The sequence below is a fragment of the Balaenoptera ricei genome, chromosome 7 (genome assembly GCF_028023285.1).
Source record: "Balaenoptera ricei isolate mBalRic1 chromosome 7, mBalRic1.hap2, whole genome shotgun sequence".
NCBI classification, from domain to species: domain Eukaryota; kingdom Metazoa; phylum Chordata; class Mammalia; order Artiodactyla; family Balaenopteridae; genus Balaenoptera; species Balaenoptera ricei.
The window spans coordinates 67,284,836-67,304,178 of NC_082645.1; the positions used below are offsets into that span (position 1 = coordinate 67,284,836).

Genomic DNA, 19,343 nt, shown 5'->3' on the forward strand with positions numbered 1-19,343 from the left:
GTCTATATAGATATATATATCTTTAGTAGATTCTGAAGAGTTTTCCAAAATGGTAGTACTGATTTATATTTCTACCAGCAATGTGTGAGAATACCAATTGTTCCACATTTGCTCTAACAAATAGTATCAGTGTTTTCAGTCCTTTTGATTTTAGCAGTTCTGGTGGAGTTGTGGTGGTTCAACCAACCTTCTTTTGGTTTTAATTTGTATTTCCCTAATGACTAATGATATGGAACACCTTTGCATATTTTTATAGGCTAATTGTATATCGTCTTTTGTGAAGTGCTTGGTCAAATCTTTAGCCCATTTTTTAAAAAGTAGATTCTCAGCTTTTTTCTTATTGATTTATAGGAATTCTTTATATAGTCCAAACAGGAGTCCTTTGTCACATACATGTGTTACAAATCATCTCCCAGGTAGTGGTATGCTTTTCTCTCTCAAAATGTATTGTAACTACAATTGTTCAAAAAGAAAAACAACCAAGGCTTGGACAGATTAAGTTAATTCCCACAGGTCACTGAATTACTAAATGGTAGAGCATGGATTCAAATACAGTCTTCTGAATCCTGAGCCGGTGCTTCTTACTGCTCTTCTGTTTTGGGGAGTAGAGACTAAGAATGCTCAATCTCAGTAACACTTTCTTGAAGGCCTGACACTGTTGAATAAAGCTGAGTGGATGGTATTATCTTTGTATATCTTTGTTAAATGATGCCATGCAAAGCATAGCACATTATAGGCAAAACTTGCTGAGAACCAGACAAATAAATGTTTTAATACAGTTTCTTTAAGGTTGCAACTTTGCATGTAACCTAGGAAAGCAAAAGACAATAGCTTTTAAAGAAGGCATTTCAAGCAAAAATTTGCTTAGGTGTTTTTTCTTTGAGTTCTCACTTCTTGGCTAATTTCCCAACAAAGAAGGTCTCTGATTCTCTATGTGAAGTAAAAATTTCCTTGCATTTTTGCTTTTGATAACACATGTCTTGACTTATCAAGCTGTACAAATTACAAGTACTAATAGGTATCATTTTCTGCCACTAAGAAATGGCAAAGATTTAAAAATTGTAAACGAGGGGAAGATAAGATAGAGCACCTGCTTGACAGGAGTGTAAAGCAGCATAACCATTCTGAGACATATGTGAAGTTCATACCATTTCACCAAGTAAGTCCCATCTAAGAATATATCATAAGGAAATAACCATCTATCTATGCAACAAATTTAATAATTATTGCATACCTGTGATGTGGTATACACTATTCTAGGCTCTGAAGTTAGAGGTGAAAATATATGTGTATAATATATACCAAATCTTTGACTCAATGAAGTTAATTATCTAGTGGGAAAGGCAGAAAAGTATATATGTATATTTACACATATACACATATGCTTTTGTTATATATACATTTATAAAATATATGTTAAATATATATAAGCATGTATAAAACATGTTTATATTTTACATATTATATATAATCATATAAAATTATATATAAAATATATGTGTATAATATATACATATATGTATATATCGTATATACATATATGATATATATGTATATATGTGTGTAACACATACATATATATGCATATATGTGTGTGTGTGTGTGTATATATATATATATATATAGTCTCATCGTATTAAGTGTGCTAAGAAGAAAAATAAAGCATGGTATGGTAATAGAGTCAGTTCAAGCCTGTCTGAAGAGGTAATATTTGACAGACACTTGAATGAAATAACAGGAATTCTGGGAAGAAGAGCATTCCAGGAAGAAAGCATAGCAAGTACAAAAACCTTGAAATGAAACAAGCAAGATCAAGGTGAGTGGGAAGAGGGTGAATGCAGGCTGTGAGGTGAAGGAGCTGACCAGGGGTGAGATCACATACAGTCTGGTAAAGCATGAGAGAAATCTGGATGTAATCTGTGATTCCTGAGATTTCTGAGGGAGGAGAGAGAGGTAATCTGAGTTTTCATAAGATCATTTTGACTGCTATGTGGAGAAGAGCTTGTGCAAGAATAACCACATGGAGATGAGTTTGGAGCCTAATGTAGCTGTCCACAGGGAGCCGATGGTGGCTTGGACCAGGGTGGTAGTAGAAAACTGAGCAGTACATTCAGGATATATTTGTGGGTAGAAACAACCAGACTTACCGACTGATTAGATGTGGGGTATCAGAGAAAGAGAGGAATCAAGGATTACTACCAAGGTTTTGCCATGAACACTTGGTGAATGGTGGTGGTATCATTCACTGAGATTAGAGATAATGGTATTTAGGATGGTAACCAAACTTCCTGGTCTCTCAGCCAGGAAAATTGGCTATGCCTAATTCCATTCCTGACTAATAAACCTCAAGCAAGTGACTCAAGTGATTGGTGCCTTAATCTGAAAACGTGCCAAATACTACCATTTTCTCCTTGGGCTCTAAGAACCAAGAAGATCGTAAAGGTGAGGCAAGGGCTTCAGGTGGATGACACAATGAAAGGTAATAGTTTGGGGGCCTAAGCTCAAGTGACTCACGGTTAGTGCTAATGAGATCAAGGTCATGGGTTCTGTTCCACACTCAGGGGCTGTGGATATCTAAATCCGTGTCTTTTGACTGAAAAAAAAATGTGTACCAGTCTTTACAAGTAAATCACCACAACTGGACAATCTGAGCTCACACCCCAGGTCCTAAAGCAATGATTAAAATTTTTAATTTTTTAGGAGCAATATTATTCATTCATTTGCATATTATTTTTATCATTATGGTTTTAAAAGACATAAATTTTGAGTAGAGTTTTAATATGTGTATTTTGCTTTCAGTGAAAATGCAACAGGTTTTCTGTTTATTGTGTAATCATCTACCATTTGTCAGAGAGTTTTCAAAAAGCTATGAGCCTTGTTCACTGTCACCTACCAACGTCTTTCCAAGATAAGCGTTCCAGAATATCAAAGAGTTCCAAAACTTGAGAAAAGTGCTCAGGAAACCAAGGCTACAATTTCAAGAGAATCATACTTTGTGCTTTCTGAGGTCACTGAAGGATACTGCTTGTCAGTTTTTACAATAATTTTCCTTTTTATACTTAGTATTGTACTAAAAGGATTAGGCAATAGAGACATTCAGTGAAAGGACTGCTGGTCATATTCTTTCCTGTTTTCGCAAGCACATTGTCTAGCAGCTCATTATTATTTCAAAAAACAAGGCAATGCCCAGATTACTGCTCAACACTCGTTAAAGCAAGTTAGTTCACTTTGATACGGAATTCTGAAATCATTCTCTTCTGCTTTATCTTCCTACTTTCTCAGTAATGAGAAATTAATGGGTGTCAGTCAGAGGACCTACCTACCTTTTTTTTTTTTAATCTACTACTATTATTATTTTTTTAGGGTCTTCGGTTGCTGCACTCGGGATATTTCCACTGAGGTGTGCGGGCTTCTCTCTAGTTGTGGCGTGTGGGCTCTGTAGTTGTGGCACGTGGGCTCTAGAGCGCACAGGCTTAGTTGCCCAGAGGCATGTGGGATCTTAGTTCCCTGACCAGGGATCGAACCCGCATCTCCTGCATTGGAAGGCGGATTCTTAACCACTGGAACACTAGGGAAGTCCCCAGAGGACCTACTTTCTTAGTGTGGTCTTGTGAGGAATGAAGCTGAAAAGCCCATGGGGCTCTGCACCAGACAGAGAAACACTGCAAACCTGTATGTATGTCAACTCGTGTGCTGCAGAAGACTTCTTAAGCCTTTGCCTCACTTGTCTCCTCCTTATCTACACTTTGACACAGTACAAGTGATAGAAACCACTAACTGATGACAGATATTTTAAAGTTTAAGGTAGAATTCTACTAAGATAGGTAATGGATTTGCAGGGGGAAAATAAAGCAGCAGCACATGAGCTGCAAGATGAATAAGCCTGTTTGGTACCTTGGAGTTCTTTGCAAAACAAAATGTAATTAGAGATGTACGGATGCTAGAGCATCATCGCTATATCAGTGGATGCACAAAGAAAGGAGGATTCATTTGTAGTCTAACAGGACTGCCTCTGTTAAAAGAGTAGGAAGAAAAGAACTACATTGCAGATAATGTTCAGATTATAACAGATAGTTTGCCTCCCTTTATTTATTAGGTGTTTTCTTGGAAGGTGATATGCAAAAAGATCTTGGAAAATTTAGTAATAATTTGAATGCACCATTTAAAAGATGTTTTTGAAAGCAGAGCTCTTTTGGTAATGCAATAACTACACACACTTATTTTTAAATTCTGTAAACTTACAGATTAGATTTGCTTAATTAGAAACATATACAGTGAAAAAGTTATATACCTGGAGAACAGGTCAATAAATCAGACAAGTGGGAAAACAGTGATACTATAAGGGAAATATACACAGTCAGTCAGCTTCCCCATGGAAGCTTTACCCTTTTTCTTAAGTCCTCTATTAATACTGCAAATCTCTCATGATCAAATGTCTGGTCTCCTATTTCTTTTCTTTTTTTTTTTTTTTTAACATCTTTATTGGAGTATAATTGCTTTACAATGGTGTGTTAGTTTCTGCTTTATAACAAAGTGAATCAGTTATACATATACATATGTTCCCATATCTCTTCCCTCTTGCGTCCCCCTCCCTGCCACCCTCCCTATCCCACCCCTCTAGGTGGTCACAAAGCACCCAGCTGATCTCCCCGTGCTATGTGGCTGCTTCCCACTAGCTATCTATTTTACATTTGGTAGTGTATATATGTCCATGCCACTCTCTCACTTTGTCCCAGCTTACCCTTCCCCCTTCCCATATCCTCAAGTCCATTCTCTAGTAGGTCTGTGTCTTTATTCCCGTCTTGCCACTAGGTTCTTCTGGTCTCCTATTTCTGAGAGAAATGGGGAAGCTCGATGAGTTTACCACTGAAGTTACAGTCTCTTCCCTCTGTACCTATTTTGTTTGCATCTCTGAGGAAAAGGTATCTGCTTCCACCTGGACTCTCTATCTTTTAAATCTTGTCTATCTTTCCTATAGCTCTAATTACTTTGTTTCTACGGGGTTCTTTCTGTTTACAAAATGCCAAAACTTCCATGTTCCAAAGTCTTTCCCTAACTTGGTTCACTCCTAGAACTTTCCATTTGCCTTCTCTTCGGCGCTGAATCTGAAGTGGTCCTGTGAGGTGGCTCTTTCCACTTCCTCTCTTCCTGTCCATCCTTACCCTCCTGCAAAATCCAGGGGTCTCTCTTCAGTCTTCTCTTGCACTGGGCACAAGTTCCTTCCTGAAATGCTCTCCCCACTTGATGTCCAAAACTCTGCCCTTGCCTGGTTCTCCTTCAGCCTCAAGAACAGCTCATTCCAGGACCTATTCAACAGCTCCTATTCTTCTGTCTGCCCCTAAATGTTGGCATTCCTCAAGGTCACTTCTTGTCCTCTTTTTGAGCATTATGTGATCTAATTCACTCCAATGACTTCCTCTACTACATTGACATAGATTCCTAAATCCACAGGTGAAATCTCTACCTTCCTCACAGACTCAAGACCCCCTTTTCCCTAACAGTCTGTGGGACATCTGTTTCTAGATATTTCCTGGGTATTTCAAACTCAACATGCCTGATACTGAATGGATAAGCTGCTCCACATAGGGACCCATCCAAGCAGTCCCCATATCAACTGATGACATTACAGTTGTATAATAGAATTGTCAGCAAAGACTCTTGAATTCTTCCCTCTTTTATTCTTCCCTCCTTCTACATTTAATGAATGACCAAAGTTTATTGATACTATCTTCTAAATACCTCTTCTATCAGTCTTATTCACATTTTCATCCAGCAGACATTTATTCAGCATCTACCATGTGCCCACTGCCTCACTTCGGGCCCTCATTTATTCTCCCTGGATTATCATAAAACTTCTTTATAGGTTTTGTTACTTCTACTCTACTCTCTAAGTCTTTCCCCCTCTTTTCCCTGCTCTATGTTCTCAATAATCCCTTTCATATAATTATATTTTGATCTTACATTAACTATAATTTTTTCACACTTTCACACATTTTATCTTGGTAATTTATTACCAGGATAGAGATATTCTTGCATCCTAGAAAAATATCTTAATTCAATTTGGGGCCCAGTATACAGAAAACCATAGGTGGGCAATACATTTGTTGAAATAAGGAATGTTCAATTCATTGCAGTGCTTTCTAACCTCACAAGTAAAAATACTAGAAAAATTCACTGTTAATAGCTGAATCATAACTAGTAAAATGAATATAGATAGAACAGATAAATACATTTCATCTGTTGATTATGTAAAATACTTGTATTATTGTTTCCAAAGATTATATATACGCATATATATGTACATATATATACATATATATATGTACATATATATATATATGCAAGCAATCAATATGTAATGTCTTTTGAGGTTGAAACAATTCTCTTAAGAATGACATCTCCTTGAAGTGTACTAGGACAGAGGCATAACAACAAACACATTCCTTTTTGCCAGGTCCACTATTTTGAGGTTTGATAAAATGAACAAATCTATGGATTTCATTATCTCCTTTACTAAGAATCCTATACAAACTTACATATAAATATTAAGCATGTACCTTTGCCAGAAAATCTAAAGTATATGTGAAAACACAAATATCACAAAAGTATAGCCAGTCCTCTTTGCAACTTAACTGATGTCCTGGTCTCTGGCAATGTTTCTCATGGGTTTTATGTTTGGAAACTCATCAGAGGTTTGTAGCCCAACAACTCACCTGACCAATGTTGTAAGCAGTCAGTAACAAATTACATCGTACTATATTCATCTGAGTTATCAACAATTACACAATCGATATATTTATGCAATAATGTTCTACAAGAAATTCCAAGTACTATGTCTTGTGGTATTATTTAATTTTCCCCATCCTTCGGATAACAGACGTCCATCACTGAAGGTGTCATTATGCAGGCTTTGTACCTTAGTGATGATACCACTCATGACCAACCCAAATCCCCAAGGCACATAAACTTTAGCAGGTGGCCTGAGACTGAGCCAGTATACTGGAAGTCCTTTAATCATCCATTTAGGCCTCCTCCAACTAGATGCCTCATTTAGACTTGATGTAATTCTAAGTGTCCCCAAGGGTTACCCACATAGTATAGTATTGTCTGACTTATCTCACAACACCTGCTATTCAGCTCACTTGCTTTGATAGTCACAGGACTTCTTGTTGGAAAATGTTTGATCTCAATGCCCCACTTGAGGGTGAATTGCTGGACCACTTTGGAAATGGAAAGAATTCTCTATATGGCTTATGCCATTTTGCAGATGTGGAAAACAAAGCAAAGGACTTGCATGACAATCCCAGAAACATCAAGAAGTCAAGGACCGACATGGAAATTAAAGCTAGTTTTTGAAATTCTCAGAGCACTAAAATATTATACATTGGGCCAATTTGATGCTGGTGGGCCCTTCCCATCCAATGCCATGTTACCATGCCTCTAGCTAAATTCCAGAAACCCTGTCTCTGCAAGCATGGTTTATCACCATGAAGCTTGCTAATTCCTAATTAACTATGTTGATGTCTAATTTTCATACCTTGGCCTTCAGACTAATCTTGGAAGCAGGGGAAATTATCTATAAATGAAAGTGACTCTACTGAATCAGAATCTGTATGCCCTTATGTTAAAAAAACAAGAAAGCTTATTTATTTTAAGTAACTTAGGACCCATGAAAGTCAGGTAACTAATTTCGTAAGTTCAAAACAGGTCCTGTGCTGTAATTTTCTGCCAGTCTCAATCCTGACCTAGGGTATCCCTGCCCTTTCCATATGAAAGCCTAAGTCAATCAGATTCTCACCATTGGGCTATACCCTGCAGTGATTTTGTGGCCCAGTGAAATGACAGTCATTACCCTCCTTGTCTGAGTACCACATGACAACTGCCCCATTGTCCCTTGTGCCACTTTGTTGGAGAGCAGAAGCTGCCAGTCTCACACTCGGATAAAACAGTGGCATCTCCAAATATCTCCATGTTGGAAACTGGCAGCCTACACTCTGTATCAGTGAGCTGGCACTGACATTAGTGAACTTGTCACTTCTAAGCAAGCACAAAAGAGGGCTTGTTCGCTAGAGCTTGAATCTAATGAACAGTTTTCTCCTATTTTGTATAGTTTTCCAGCCATTTGACTTGTACAATAGAGAAATCATATTTCAACTTCTTCAGGTTGAAAAATTGCCCCTTTTCTGATTTGTCACCAAGAGATGAAAAACAGTTATTTCTGAGGCAGCTTTATTATGGAAAATAGAATAAGTAACTCATGTCACTCAAATCAAATCCCTCAGGGAGTAGGTCCAGTAGCGATTCACAAGCCAGGAATAAGATTAAAAACTAATTTTCTAGGTGGAATGAAGAGCAGGTTCTTTTTCTTCTAAACTAATGGCCCTTCACAGAGGAAACATTCACAAGGTACAAGGGAAACATTTGAGTTCTGCTCCTCCCACCTTCTTCCTCTCTAGATGCAGACTTTAGGGTTTAGCTTTGGTGCTCCAGGCAGGGTGACGCTCACACCGTCAATGGAAAGGTCAGCCTGAGAGGTACTGAGGAAACTGAGTCTCTCATCTAAAAAAATATATCTTTATCTAATAGAGAAAATATTTTAAAAATTACTGTCAGCCAACAAGTTTATTGCCTCAGGCTGCTTCCAGGGAGATAGGGAGATGGGCTTTTACTCTTTATGGACCTAACTGGGAACTGCCTGCCCTAATGAGACTATGCAGACATTCAGGGGCTGGACTGCTCAGGTATAAGAAAACTACTAACCTTTTAAAAATATATTGCTAAAAGGCAATCATACTTTTACATTTCGAATCTAGCATTTGTACTTAAATTCAACATGCTGCTTCATTGCAAAGTTGTCAAAGCCAGCTTTATGTTTAAGACCTACAGGTTGCAGGAGAAAGTCTGTTGACCACAGAAAGTCTCCTTTAAAAAGTGAGATTAATTCAAGAGCTCTGGGCCTCCAAAGGGGTTTGCCTGGGGTGTCTCATCATGCTAGATCCCTTAGGGATACTGCAACATGGGGACTTTTGGCTGTGACCATGAGGAAATTGAACAAGAAAGAGATATGACATTGTATTGCAGCCTGTGAGCCTCCCAACTATAATACAAAACAAATGGCTATGAGTTTCTTTCCCATCCTACCTGTGCCCCAAGGTATATAAACCTCATCAAGTCATTAGAAGAAGCTATTATGCAAGTAACATAGTCTATGGAGAACAGAGAAAAAAAAAAAACCCATTATCCTCTCACACTAAACAGGAGTTTTTAACCTGGGGTCTGTGGACTTCCAAGGGGTCCATGAGTTCACAGGATCCATGAACTTGGATGATAAAAAAATATAAATATTTTCATTTATCTCTGAAATTCATCATATCCCTTCAATTATAAATGAAGGCAACAAACTACAGCAGTCTTGGTAGTACATTTAACTTTGTCACCCATAGAAGTCAGATATTTTCATCAGATATTACAGTTGTTATAGAAAGGTTAAAATACTGTTTATGTTTGTCAACACTTCAAAATTATGGCAGATATTAGACCTGTTAGATCTTATTTAATGCATTATTGCTATATTACCATATCATAACAAAGATTGACAACTGGTTGGAATTCTTTGTAAAACTATAAATTTCATTTTACAGATGTAAAAACACCATTCAGAGAATAGGCTTCACTAGTCAGCCACAGGAATACATGGCACAAAAAGATGTTAAGAATCTCTGTGTTTATACCCATCACTTCATTCTGCCTTCATTTCTGTCCCTAGCCATCATTTCAACCACTTCCTTACCAACATCCTAAATTCCTTTTCTTGTCCCCAAGTGTCTTTTCATTGCTTCAGGTGTTTAAACAGGGCAGTCTTTCACATCTCAAGTTGTATGGAGTAGTGGTCCTTCTGATGAGAATCCTCTTCCCCTCCACCCCTAAACCAGAGCCTTTGTTTGCCTGGCTAACATCTTTTTTCCCACTAGGTAGAGAGAGCTTAAGTCCCCTGCTTAAGCCTTCCCTTCATTCCCAGACTAGGTCAGCGTCCCCTTCTTTTCATCAACCTTGTCATCATTTGTTCAGTATTACCCTTCCAGACAATATGCTCTCATGAGGGCAAAGCCCAAATCTGCCTGGTTCACTATCATATACCCAGTGCCTAGCATGAGGGGGCTATTAAGCCCCTATCCAGAGGGGGCTCAATAAATATGTACAAATACATGTACCAACAAACCATTTTGTAACTTTTGATTTAATATATTTTGTAACTTTTTGATTTAATGTATTATACTCTTGTTTCATGTTGTTACTTTTATTTACTTTAAAGCTGCATAATATTCTATTGGGTATAAGTACTTTAGTTAAATAATTTCCCTAGTATTGATCATCTTGTTTTCAGTTTTCCCTAATACAAATAATGTTGTGATGAGTGTCTTCATGTATATCATTTTATTTTTCTTGCTTTGTATTTAGGATTATTTCCTTGATGTAAATTACAGGAAGAGGAATTAATTGGTCTAATGGAATGAACATTTTTATGGTTCTTGATTTATTCTATGATGTTGTTTTCCAAAAGGGTTCTCATTTAAAATGACATAAATAATATAAACAGAACATCTGCTAATGATTTTTCAAAGTACCTAAAAAATTTTTTTACTGGATATTAAACATTGAGTCTATGGGTTAGTCCAAAAACTGGGTAAAATTTTTTTTGAAAAGAGTAAAATAAATAACTTTTCTTTAACTCAAAATGTAGTACACTAATTAATTTCCACATTGAGTAAAAATATTTTATTTGTTAACAGAGAGCTAAGAACAAAGATATTGTGCTTGGGAAGACAAATTATTTTAACTTAGATATGGTCATTTTGCTAGTTAAATGGGCAAAAATCATCATAAGACTCTGACCGAAGTTCAAATTTTTGAAAGCAAGGAATAAAATAATCTCTATTGTGACAAGAATTCTGTCATTTCACATTTCAAAGAAAAAGAACATAATTTCTAGAGGAGAAGTAATTAATAGTATACAAGAAACAAAATAAAATTTGCAGACTAAGAATTTTTTTTGGAAGATGTTAGAAGTAAAATGTATGGGCTGACAAATATCTCCTTATTTACTGACAAGCCAGCAGGGACTTGTCAAGCAGGGGCATGTTCCTCATTCTGATTACATCGTCCCTCCTACTCCTTTGATCTCCGTAGCCAACCTGGGCTCCAGGCAGGGCTGCTTCTTCACGGTAGTACCCAGTTTTCTTCCTCAACAAATAAAGATGTGTTGGGTTGTCCCTTGTTTTAATACTGTAGCTACACACAGAACAGAGTGTTGACCTAGGAGGTGGGGCATCCATCTTACTGAATATGAAGAAAGAGAGCTAACCACTGTCTTCTTGTCCTATCCATATTTTAGGGAGGGTACCAGAGCTTCCCCTGTTAAATTGCTCTTAATGATATTAATGTAATATATGCTGACTACGTGACTGCTGTGTGCAGGATGGAGTACCAGGAGCTGCAGGGGACATAATGGATGAGATACATTAACCAGTGGAAGAATGAGTAGAAAGACATTTCCTCCATTACACAAAAATGTGAGGAAGACCAAGAAGGTCGTTCCACATCTTTAAATGCCCCACTGGGAGAGTCAGGATCATCAAGTCCTAATGTCCTGGAATGAAAACACAAATGCAAATAATTACCATGAGCTAATAAAACAAGCACATAAAGGGATGTAAGTGTAGGGATATAACTGTTGCATGGCATGAAATGATCATAGATTCAAAAGGAAAGAGTCTAGAAATTTCTTTGAATAAATGGTTGCTTTTTATGGCTACTATTTATTGAGTGTCTATTACGTGATAGGCAGTGAGCCAGGAACATTTATTAGTTCATCATTCCTGACAACAACCCTGGGAGGTAGATATCAGCTCTCCCATTTTATAGATGGGGAAATAGAAGGTCAGCAAACGTTACTTGGTCAAGGTTATATGGTCAGTGAGAGGTGGAGTGAATCAAGCTCATGCTCTTTCTACTATGTCATACATGCAAAGTAGGTAAGTGCTCTCAAAAATCCTACCTTAGTTAATACATCTTTATCCAAAGCCACTCAAAACTTGATTTTTAAAAAAATAAAACAGTTGTAAAATAGGATGGGGAAAGAAATAACACACCTTTCTGAGATGTCAGAATTCTGGAAGTGTCACCTAGTGAAAAAGAATCTCAAACAGTTTTCAAAAACATGTGCAGTAAAGCCCATGAACCTTCATCTAAAGGCAGCATATCATGGTAGTGAATTCGAGGGACCGCCTGGGTGAGACCTTGAAACTGCTTTTCATCTGAATGACTCTGAGCCATTATTTCCCCTCTCTAGGTCTCACTTTCTAGTATCCATCAAAGGATTGTTATAATTAAATAAGATAGTCTATATAAAATGTTTAGCACAGTGGTATCAAGCATATAATGATATACATTAATTATTATTAGTACTGCTGTTAAAGTTATTTTTTGCATATAAGTCTAATAAGCTTGGATCTGGTTTTCTTGAATATACTATATTAGGTACAGCATAATGAAAGATGATGATAGCTGACTACCACAAGGGGCAGTTGTCACCTCTCACTGAAATCAGCAAGAAGGGGCAGCTGAAATAAGACCCCACAGGAGGACCAAAAACAAACAGGCAAACTGTAAGAATATCAATAATAGTTGCTTTAATTATGCTTTACACTTTGCAAAGCTCTTTCACAATCATTTCATTTGATTTATGCAACACTGCTGTTTTGTAGGGAGGGCATTCCCACTTTACAAATGGGAAAAGAGAGGCTCAGAGAACTTAATGCCTTCTCTAGAATCATAGCTAGTCAAAAGAGCAAAGAGTTACCAATGTTTATAGATCTGCTGTCCAATATGGTAGCCATGTGTGGTTACTTAAATTAAATAAAATTAAATATTCAGTTCCTCAGGAGCATAAACCACAATTCAAGTGCCTAATAGCTACGTGTGGCCCATGGCACTCATGTTGGACAACCAAGATTATAGACCATTTTCTTCACCACAGAATGTTTTATTGGGTTATGCTGGTCTATAGAAATGAGAGCACCAAACCGTTACTGCATAATGATAGGCCCGGTGTCCATGACAGTGAACCTGATTCTCAGAGAAAGACGTCAGGGAAGAGGAAAATACTTTAGAAATGTTTCTATGAAAAACACTTTAAGCTTTATATTATAGAGTTAAATTTGTGTGGTGTTAGGCTATAAGCATCATCAGAATTGGGCCCAGAATCCCCAAAAGTGCCGAGTGCCAATGCTCTGCAAAGAATCTACAAATATCTACTGAGTAGTTCTATTTCTTCATCTACTCATTTCAGAAAAATTACGTCAATGTAAGAGAATTCTTCCTGAAGCAAATAAGTTGAACGTCATAAAAATGTAAGCAATAACCTTTGTTAAAATCTCAAGGGCAGTTATGGTTGTGCATTTATAAAATTATTCAGTGTACATACGAAGTCCTTTTATATTCCAATATCTATTTGATGCAGAAAGGCTGTAAATAAATGTAATCAAAAGAGATGAATATCAGTGAAATATGTTTGAAGATGAGAAAAGTTTTCAACAGCGATATAAGCCTTAAAAGGAGATATCCAAGGTTTTGCTTTTTAGAATGGTTTATAACATATCCCTCATAAATCATAAGTTAATAGATTTACTGAGGAGTAAATCACAAGTCAGTCTCAACTTATGGTTCACTTACTTCGAGCAATACTGGGAAATAGCTTTCAGAAGTGAAGAACCTGACAATGAATGCTCAGTATTACTTCAAAGCACTATAAAATGCTCAAAAGTTTCAGAAGTTACCTTCCAGAGGATGACAAATACTTAACTACCTAAGAATCTTCAGCCTTGCCTGGCAGGATGGTGCTGTCAAATTCAAGGTGCATGGACAAAGATGGAGGCAGTTTCATTTTTTAAATTGACTTTGAAAGTCTTAATGATATATGTACATTTCATGGAAATATGAGCCTTAGTATAATGGTCTGTTCTCTTTAGACAGATGGAGCTCAATTTATGTTCTACATGATTGTATCCCAGAATTTCAGACTTAAGATGTTTGTCATAATATAGTTAATCTATTATTTTTATGAGGGATACTAAGTCTTGGCCTCCTGTATTTGGATAGATGTATGCCAAATTTATGGTGACGCTGGTCTATAAATGACAGATGCTGCCAAAGCAGAAAACTATCATTTTCTTCTACTCAACAGCACAAGGTCCTGTTGCTAGAGACAGAAATGGGGGAAAGAGGCATTTACAAAGACCTTGCTGGCTAATCAATGGAGTCCTGCAGCAGTCGGTGGAAATGAGAAGTTGTCATTTGGGAAACTTGGCCCCATTTGTAACAACACATAAAAACTGTGAAACACACAGGGAAACCCATAAAAATGACAAGGCGAGGGTCTCCATTTGTATCTTTGGCAGAAAGCCTCTTTGACAAAATTGAAAAATGTACATTCATAACGTAACAGGATGACCATAAAAAGTTGAACTGCAGCCTTTCCAGGCAAATCATACTGATGTACTAGTTGATACTGCTCTAGGTTCACACCTGAGGAACGGCCGCCATGCAAAAGCACATTATGCTGAAAACTAAAATGAGTTTTGAGGTATCCTCACTTCTTTCCTTCCTTCTTAAGTCTTTTCTGATACTGTCATCTCTGGCTCCATGGTATAGTCATGGGTGTGGGATAAACAAAACAATGTCCCTGTCCCCAGTGGAAATCTTTTAGATGGGATGGTTCAAAATGCTACCGAAAATGTGGACAGCATTCAGGCTAATCCACTGGACCCTTTAGGAGGCAGTTCAAGGCTCTGCTATATTGGTGATGCCTTTGCCCACTGCTGACCTCCATCTCAGTGAGTGTGTTTGGCTCTAGTCACATAAAGTCTACAGCTGTCAAGCTGGAGCTTTGAGAACACTTGTCATTTACCTGATATGAGTGTTTTCATTCAAACTTGGCCTTGAAAATATCTGTAACTTCTAAAGCTTTGTTCTCTTACAGTTAAATGATGCAGACAACACACTGCACAGAAACTAAGGATTATCACTAAAACAAAGCCTCAATGACCCTGTCACTGTCATAGCTCCTACTGAAAAATATCAACAGTCAGAATACAATTTAAAAGTAATATATAGTCCTACTCATTAATTCTTTAAAAAGTGGGTTAGTGGTTTCTGACTTTTCCCATTGGGATACTGTACTTGAATTTACTCTTCTGAGTCAGAGAAGCTTAGAAGTAAGGGGAACAGTGGAATATTCATGGAACAAGAAGCCCTGAGTTCCTGCTCTGACTATACTGGGATATGAGTGTGCAAGCCATTTAAAGCCTCACACAAGCCATGTAATCTTTCTAAGACCCAGGCTCTTCACTGTTACCACATTTTTGGGAGCAGCTTGAAGGTGGCGACTATATATTATTTTTCTTTTGGAATCTCTTGAGGGCAAGAACATGTCTTTCTGTTCATTGTTGCAGTCTTGAAATGGAAAATGTTACAGATGTACTATACTACTAAGTATAGATAATACATATTTGTTAAATGAATAAATGGACATACAGTTTGTTGTGTGCATATGTGAAAGAGGGATACTAATATCAGCCTTACCGGTCACAGGGTTGTTGAGGGGGTCATACGAAAACATTTATGTGACTGGATTTTATCAACTGAACAAATTCAAGGTGTTCCTATTGTTATATTTTAAGCAGAACATGCTGGTTCCATCATCTTTGCTCTTAATTGCATTTATAAATATATCTATAGCATTTTGAATCATTCCATCTGCTTTCGTCTTTTTAGACAGCAACTGATTAAAAGCTGTTTAGCTCTAAATGGCTATGCCAATGGCTATCCATAGGATACTTTGAGCTACAAATGTATTTTCCCCATCTTGATATCTAATTAATTTAAAAAAATCTTGTGCTAAAGACTAGACATATGGATGATTAGTTCGACTATCGCAATATTTTACCGTTAGGTTGATTATCAAAATATTTTATTATTTTCAAGAAATAAGGTCTTCCAAAGGCTCTGTTTTTTGTTTTGTTTTGTTTTGTTTTTTGAGCTTCTTATGAGTGGTTAAGTGCTGTCACAAAGAGCATTCAACTTGATGTATGGGGCATATTATCACAGGGAAGTGTTGTGTCATATGGCATTATGACACTTGAGCTCTAGGGAGAAATTTAGGTACAGTGTCTGGCCAATATGTTCTAGCCACCTTCCTGAAGCTGCCTAATGCTTGCTGTGTCTTGATCCCAATTCTCCCAAAGCACCTTTTCCCTCCTTCCTACCAAGTTTTGAACTCCCACTGATGCATCATTAAAAGCTGGGATAGATCCTAGGAGACCAGAAAGCTATTTCTTTGGATTTTACATTTAATTCTACTCCAACTTCTAAAAAGTGAATGGGACAGCTATCCTGCCTGAAATAAAACATATTTAATTTTTTTTCAATCATGTGGTCAGAGCTTCTTATGATAAATGAAATTCCTGTTACTGTAGTTTAAACTCATTTTGTTTACTGACTTGAGAGAAAAAAAAAAAGAAAGCTTTCCATGATACCCTAAACTTTTTATATCTGATAGCTCCATTATAGCAAATTTCTTTGTATTGCACAGATCCAGTTACAACATGATCTAAATTATGTCTCCAAATGCATCATAAGAAAATGGTTGTCCCAGTTGCTAAAATAGGAGGTAAAAAGTCTTTTCTATCAATAGCTCTTGGAAGATTGTTAGGCCACTTCTTAGAATAAATAATCTGTGCTCTCAAGGAGCAAAGCGAGGTCATCTGTGGCTCGCACGCTCCTTGTCAGATACTCTGAAATCACACTCTTCCTTGACTGATGTTCAGTGAATCCCAGGATGCTGCACTCCCAGAAGCTCCCTCCCTTAACATCTGGCTATTTCCTGTTCCTCAGGATTTGCCCTCATTGAACAATACTCTTGCTAAGTTACTGATGCTAAAGTATGAGAATGGAAATTGAATTAGTCAATCCTATGGATGTTGTGAATGCCTGGATTTTGAAATCTGGTAGCTGAGACATCAAGTTACTAGCATATTTACTTTTCACTCCACTATCTCAGAATCACATAGATACTGCTTAAGCCCACTTGATAGGAACACTTCATTCAGAAGAAAAAGACCAGTGCTAGGGAATTTCAGTCTCTTAAGAACTGTCAATCAACCATGACTTTTCACTGTGACTATTACTCTAATTTTTGGCTGACTCCTTAGAGGCAGTGTTGTCTGAAATAAAACACTTCAGTTAATTAGGTACCACAGTTCTTCCCCTTCCCTCCCCTCTACATCCCACCTAGACTGTTTATGAAGGACTGGTCTTCGTGTCTCCTAACTTCTAAAATGGGGTTTTAAAGGAAATCAAAACAAGTTACCAAAAAATTTTATGACTCTGACAAAGCTGTGGGAGCTTTTTAAGGATTTAGAAATAGGTGGTTAACAACTGGTTATGTATTACATTGTTTAGACCAGATTTCCCATCTGGGCAAAACTTCTAATTTTCTAACTTGAAAATTCTACAAAACACGTGTGAAAAAAAAAAGAAGAAAGAAAAAACCACATGTGAATTCTTGCTTAAAAGCTGACATTCAGTTGAAAGTGACCAAAAAACATATCTATTTAGCAAATACGACCCACTTTGTTTTTAAATAGTGCCATCTTTCAACAGCTTTGGTATTGCTTTTATAGATATAATAGGCCGAACTAAATATTTCATTAGCATTAATACTTAAAATATGGAGAAACGAAAAAGTAATCTGAATGACCTAACCAATGTATTGCCAAATAATTTACACAGATTTGAGTAAGGAAACATGGAAAAATGAGGTAACCCCAAATACAGGTAGTTTGCATTACTTCTAGTCCAAGTCTGGACAGGGACATGGTGACTGAGGTCAATACTGTTAGACCATAGGTACTTTGCAGGGTGGATAGGGAAGTGGCAGAGGAAGCAGAGGATGCTGGATTAAAGACTATCACATAGCTACTGGGAAAGAGACTCTGTGGTTGAGATTTGTTTTCCTCTCTCCCCACTCTCATCTTCTAGGGTTCTTCTAGATCTCAGTTCTCTTTCCTTGTTTATATCACTGCTGTACTTGACCCTGGTGTGTTTCTATTGCCCACTAGCCAAACACAGTTATTTGTAAAGTCTCTTTCACTTGAGCATTCACTAGCATTTGAGAGTCAGAATAAAAGTCTTGAGTCACTGAACTTTATTTTAACATGCTCATTGGGCATCTTGTAGATTTAAGGTATGTTGTGATTCTGACCCAGCCCCTTTATTTGGATTTTCTATTTCTATACTGCTCTTTTCTTGGGTCTATTCGCTAATTGTTGACTTTTTTCTCTTCCTTTCCTCTTCTTCTACACCTTTCCTTCTCCCTTTAATTATCTTCTGTTCTTTCATTGATTCTTCTCTCATTAATCCTTTTCTACTTCCATTTTTAACACTTTTTTCCCCTCATTAATTTTAATTTCATCTACTATGTCTAGAGCAAACCCAATCTGCAAATAATAGTAATATATATTATAATATAACTTAAGGGGAGCATTGAGCACATGCAATACCAATGCAGGAATGCTTACAGTACCTTCCCACTGTGCTATTAGCTCGAGACACAAAATAAGCTGAAAGAATGGAGTGACACTAACCTCCACTGTTTTATCATTTTGCTTATAAGTACTTCTGTCGGTAAAGAGCATAATTCAGGTAATAAAACCTGACAGAGTATTATTTCATAGAGTCAACAATATCCTGCAGAAAATGAAACTAGGCAGGAAGTCAGGAGATGATGGCTCCTGTTCTTCCAAACACTGAGTAACCTTGAGCAAATAACGGCCGCAATGTGGACCTCGCCTTGGTTTGCTATTTTATAAACTGGAGATAATATTTGACCCTAATATCTGATAGATCTGGGTTAAAGATTAATTTGCTAATATACGTAAAAAGGCTTTGTTCTTTAGAAGGGGAAAAGTGCAATGTAATAATTCAGTATTTATTATCTGTTCACCAGATAACATGATTTAGTGATTCTATCGCATGAAGAACAAAAGCCTTTATCACCAAATTTGGGTCAGCTCACTCATTCCAGGCTGCAGAGCCTTGGGAACCAGCATCTATGGGACCTCATCAATAGTGGTCACTTCTTACATAGTCTCTCTTTGTCTAACAAGGCTTTACTGAATCTTCCTCTTATGAATGGATTTGTGCTTCTCCGAAGGCCCTGGGCAACCACAGGAAAGCGTTCTTAAGTCTCTTCCTCAAATTCTACAATGACTTGGAAAGCAGAAGAG

At 37.2% G+C, this 19,343-nt stretch overlaps 1 protein-coding gene across 19 annotated transcripts in view; it reads right to left on the reverse strand.

Moving 5' to 3' along the window:
• ZNF385B (zinc finger protein 385B) overlaps positions 1 to 19,343 on the reverse strand; it is a 422,990-nt gene that overhangs the window by 12,455 nt on the left and 391,192 nt on the right. The gene's annotated exons all lie outside the window — the stretch shown is intronic.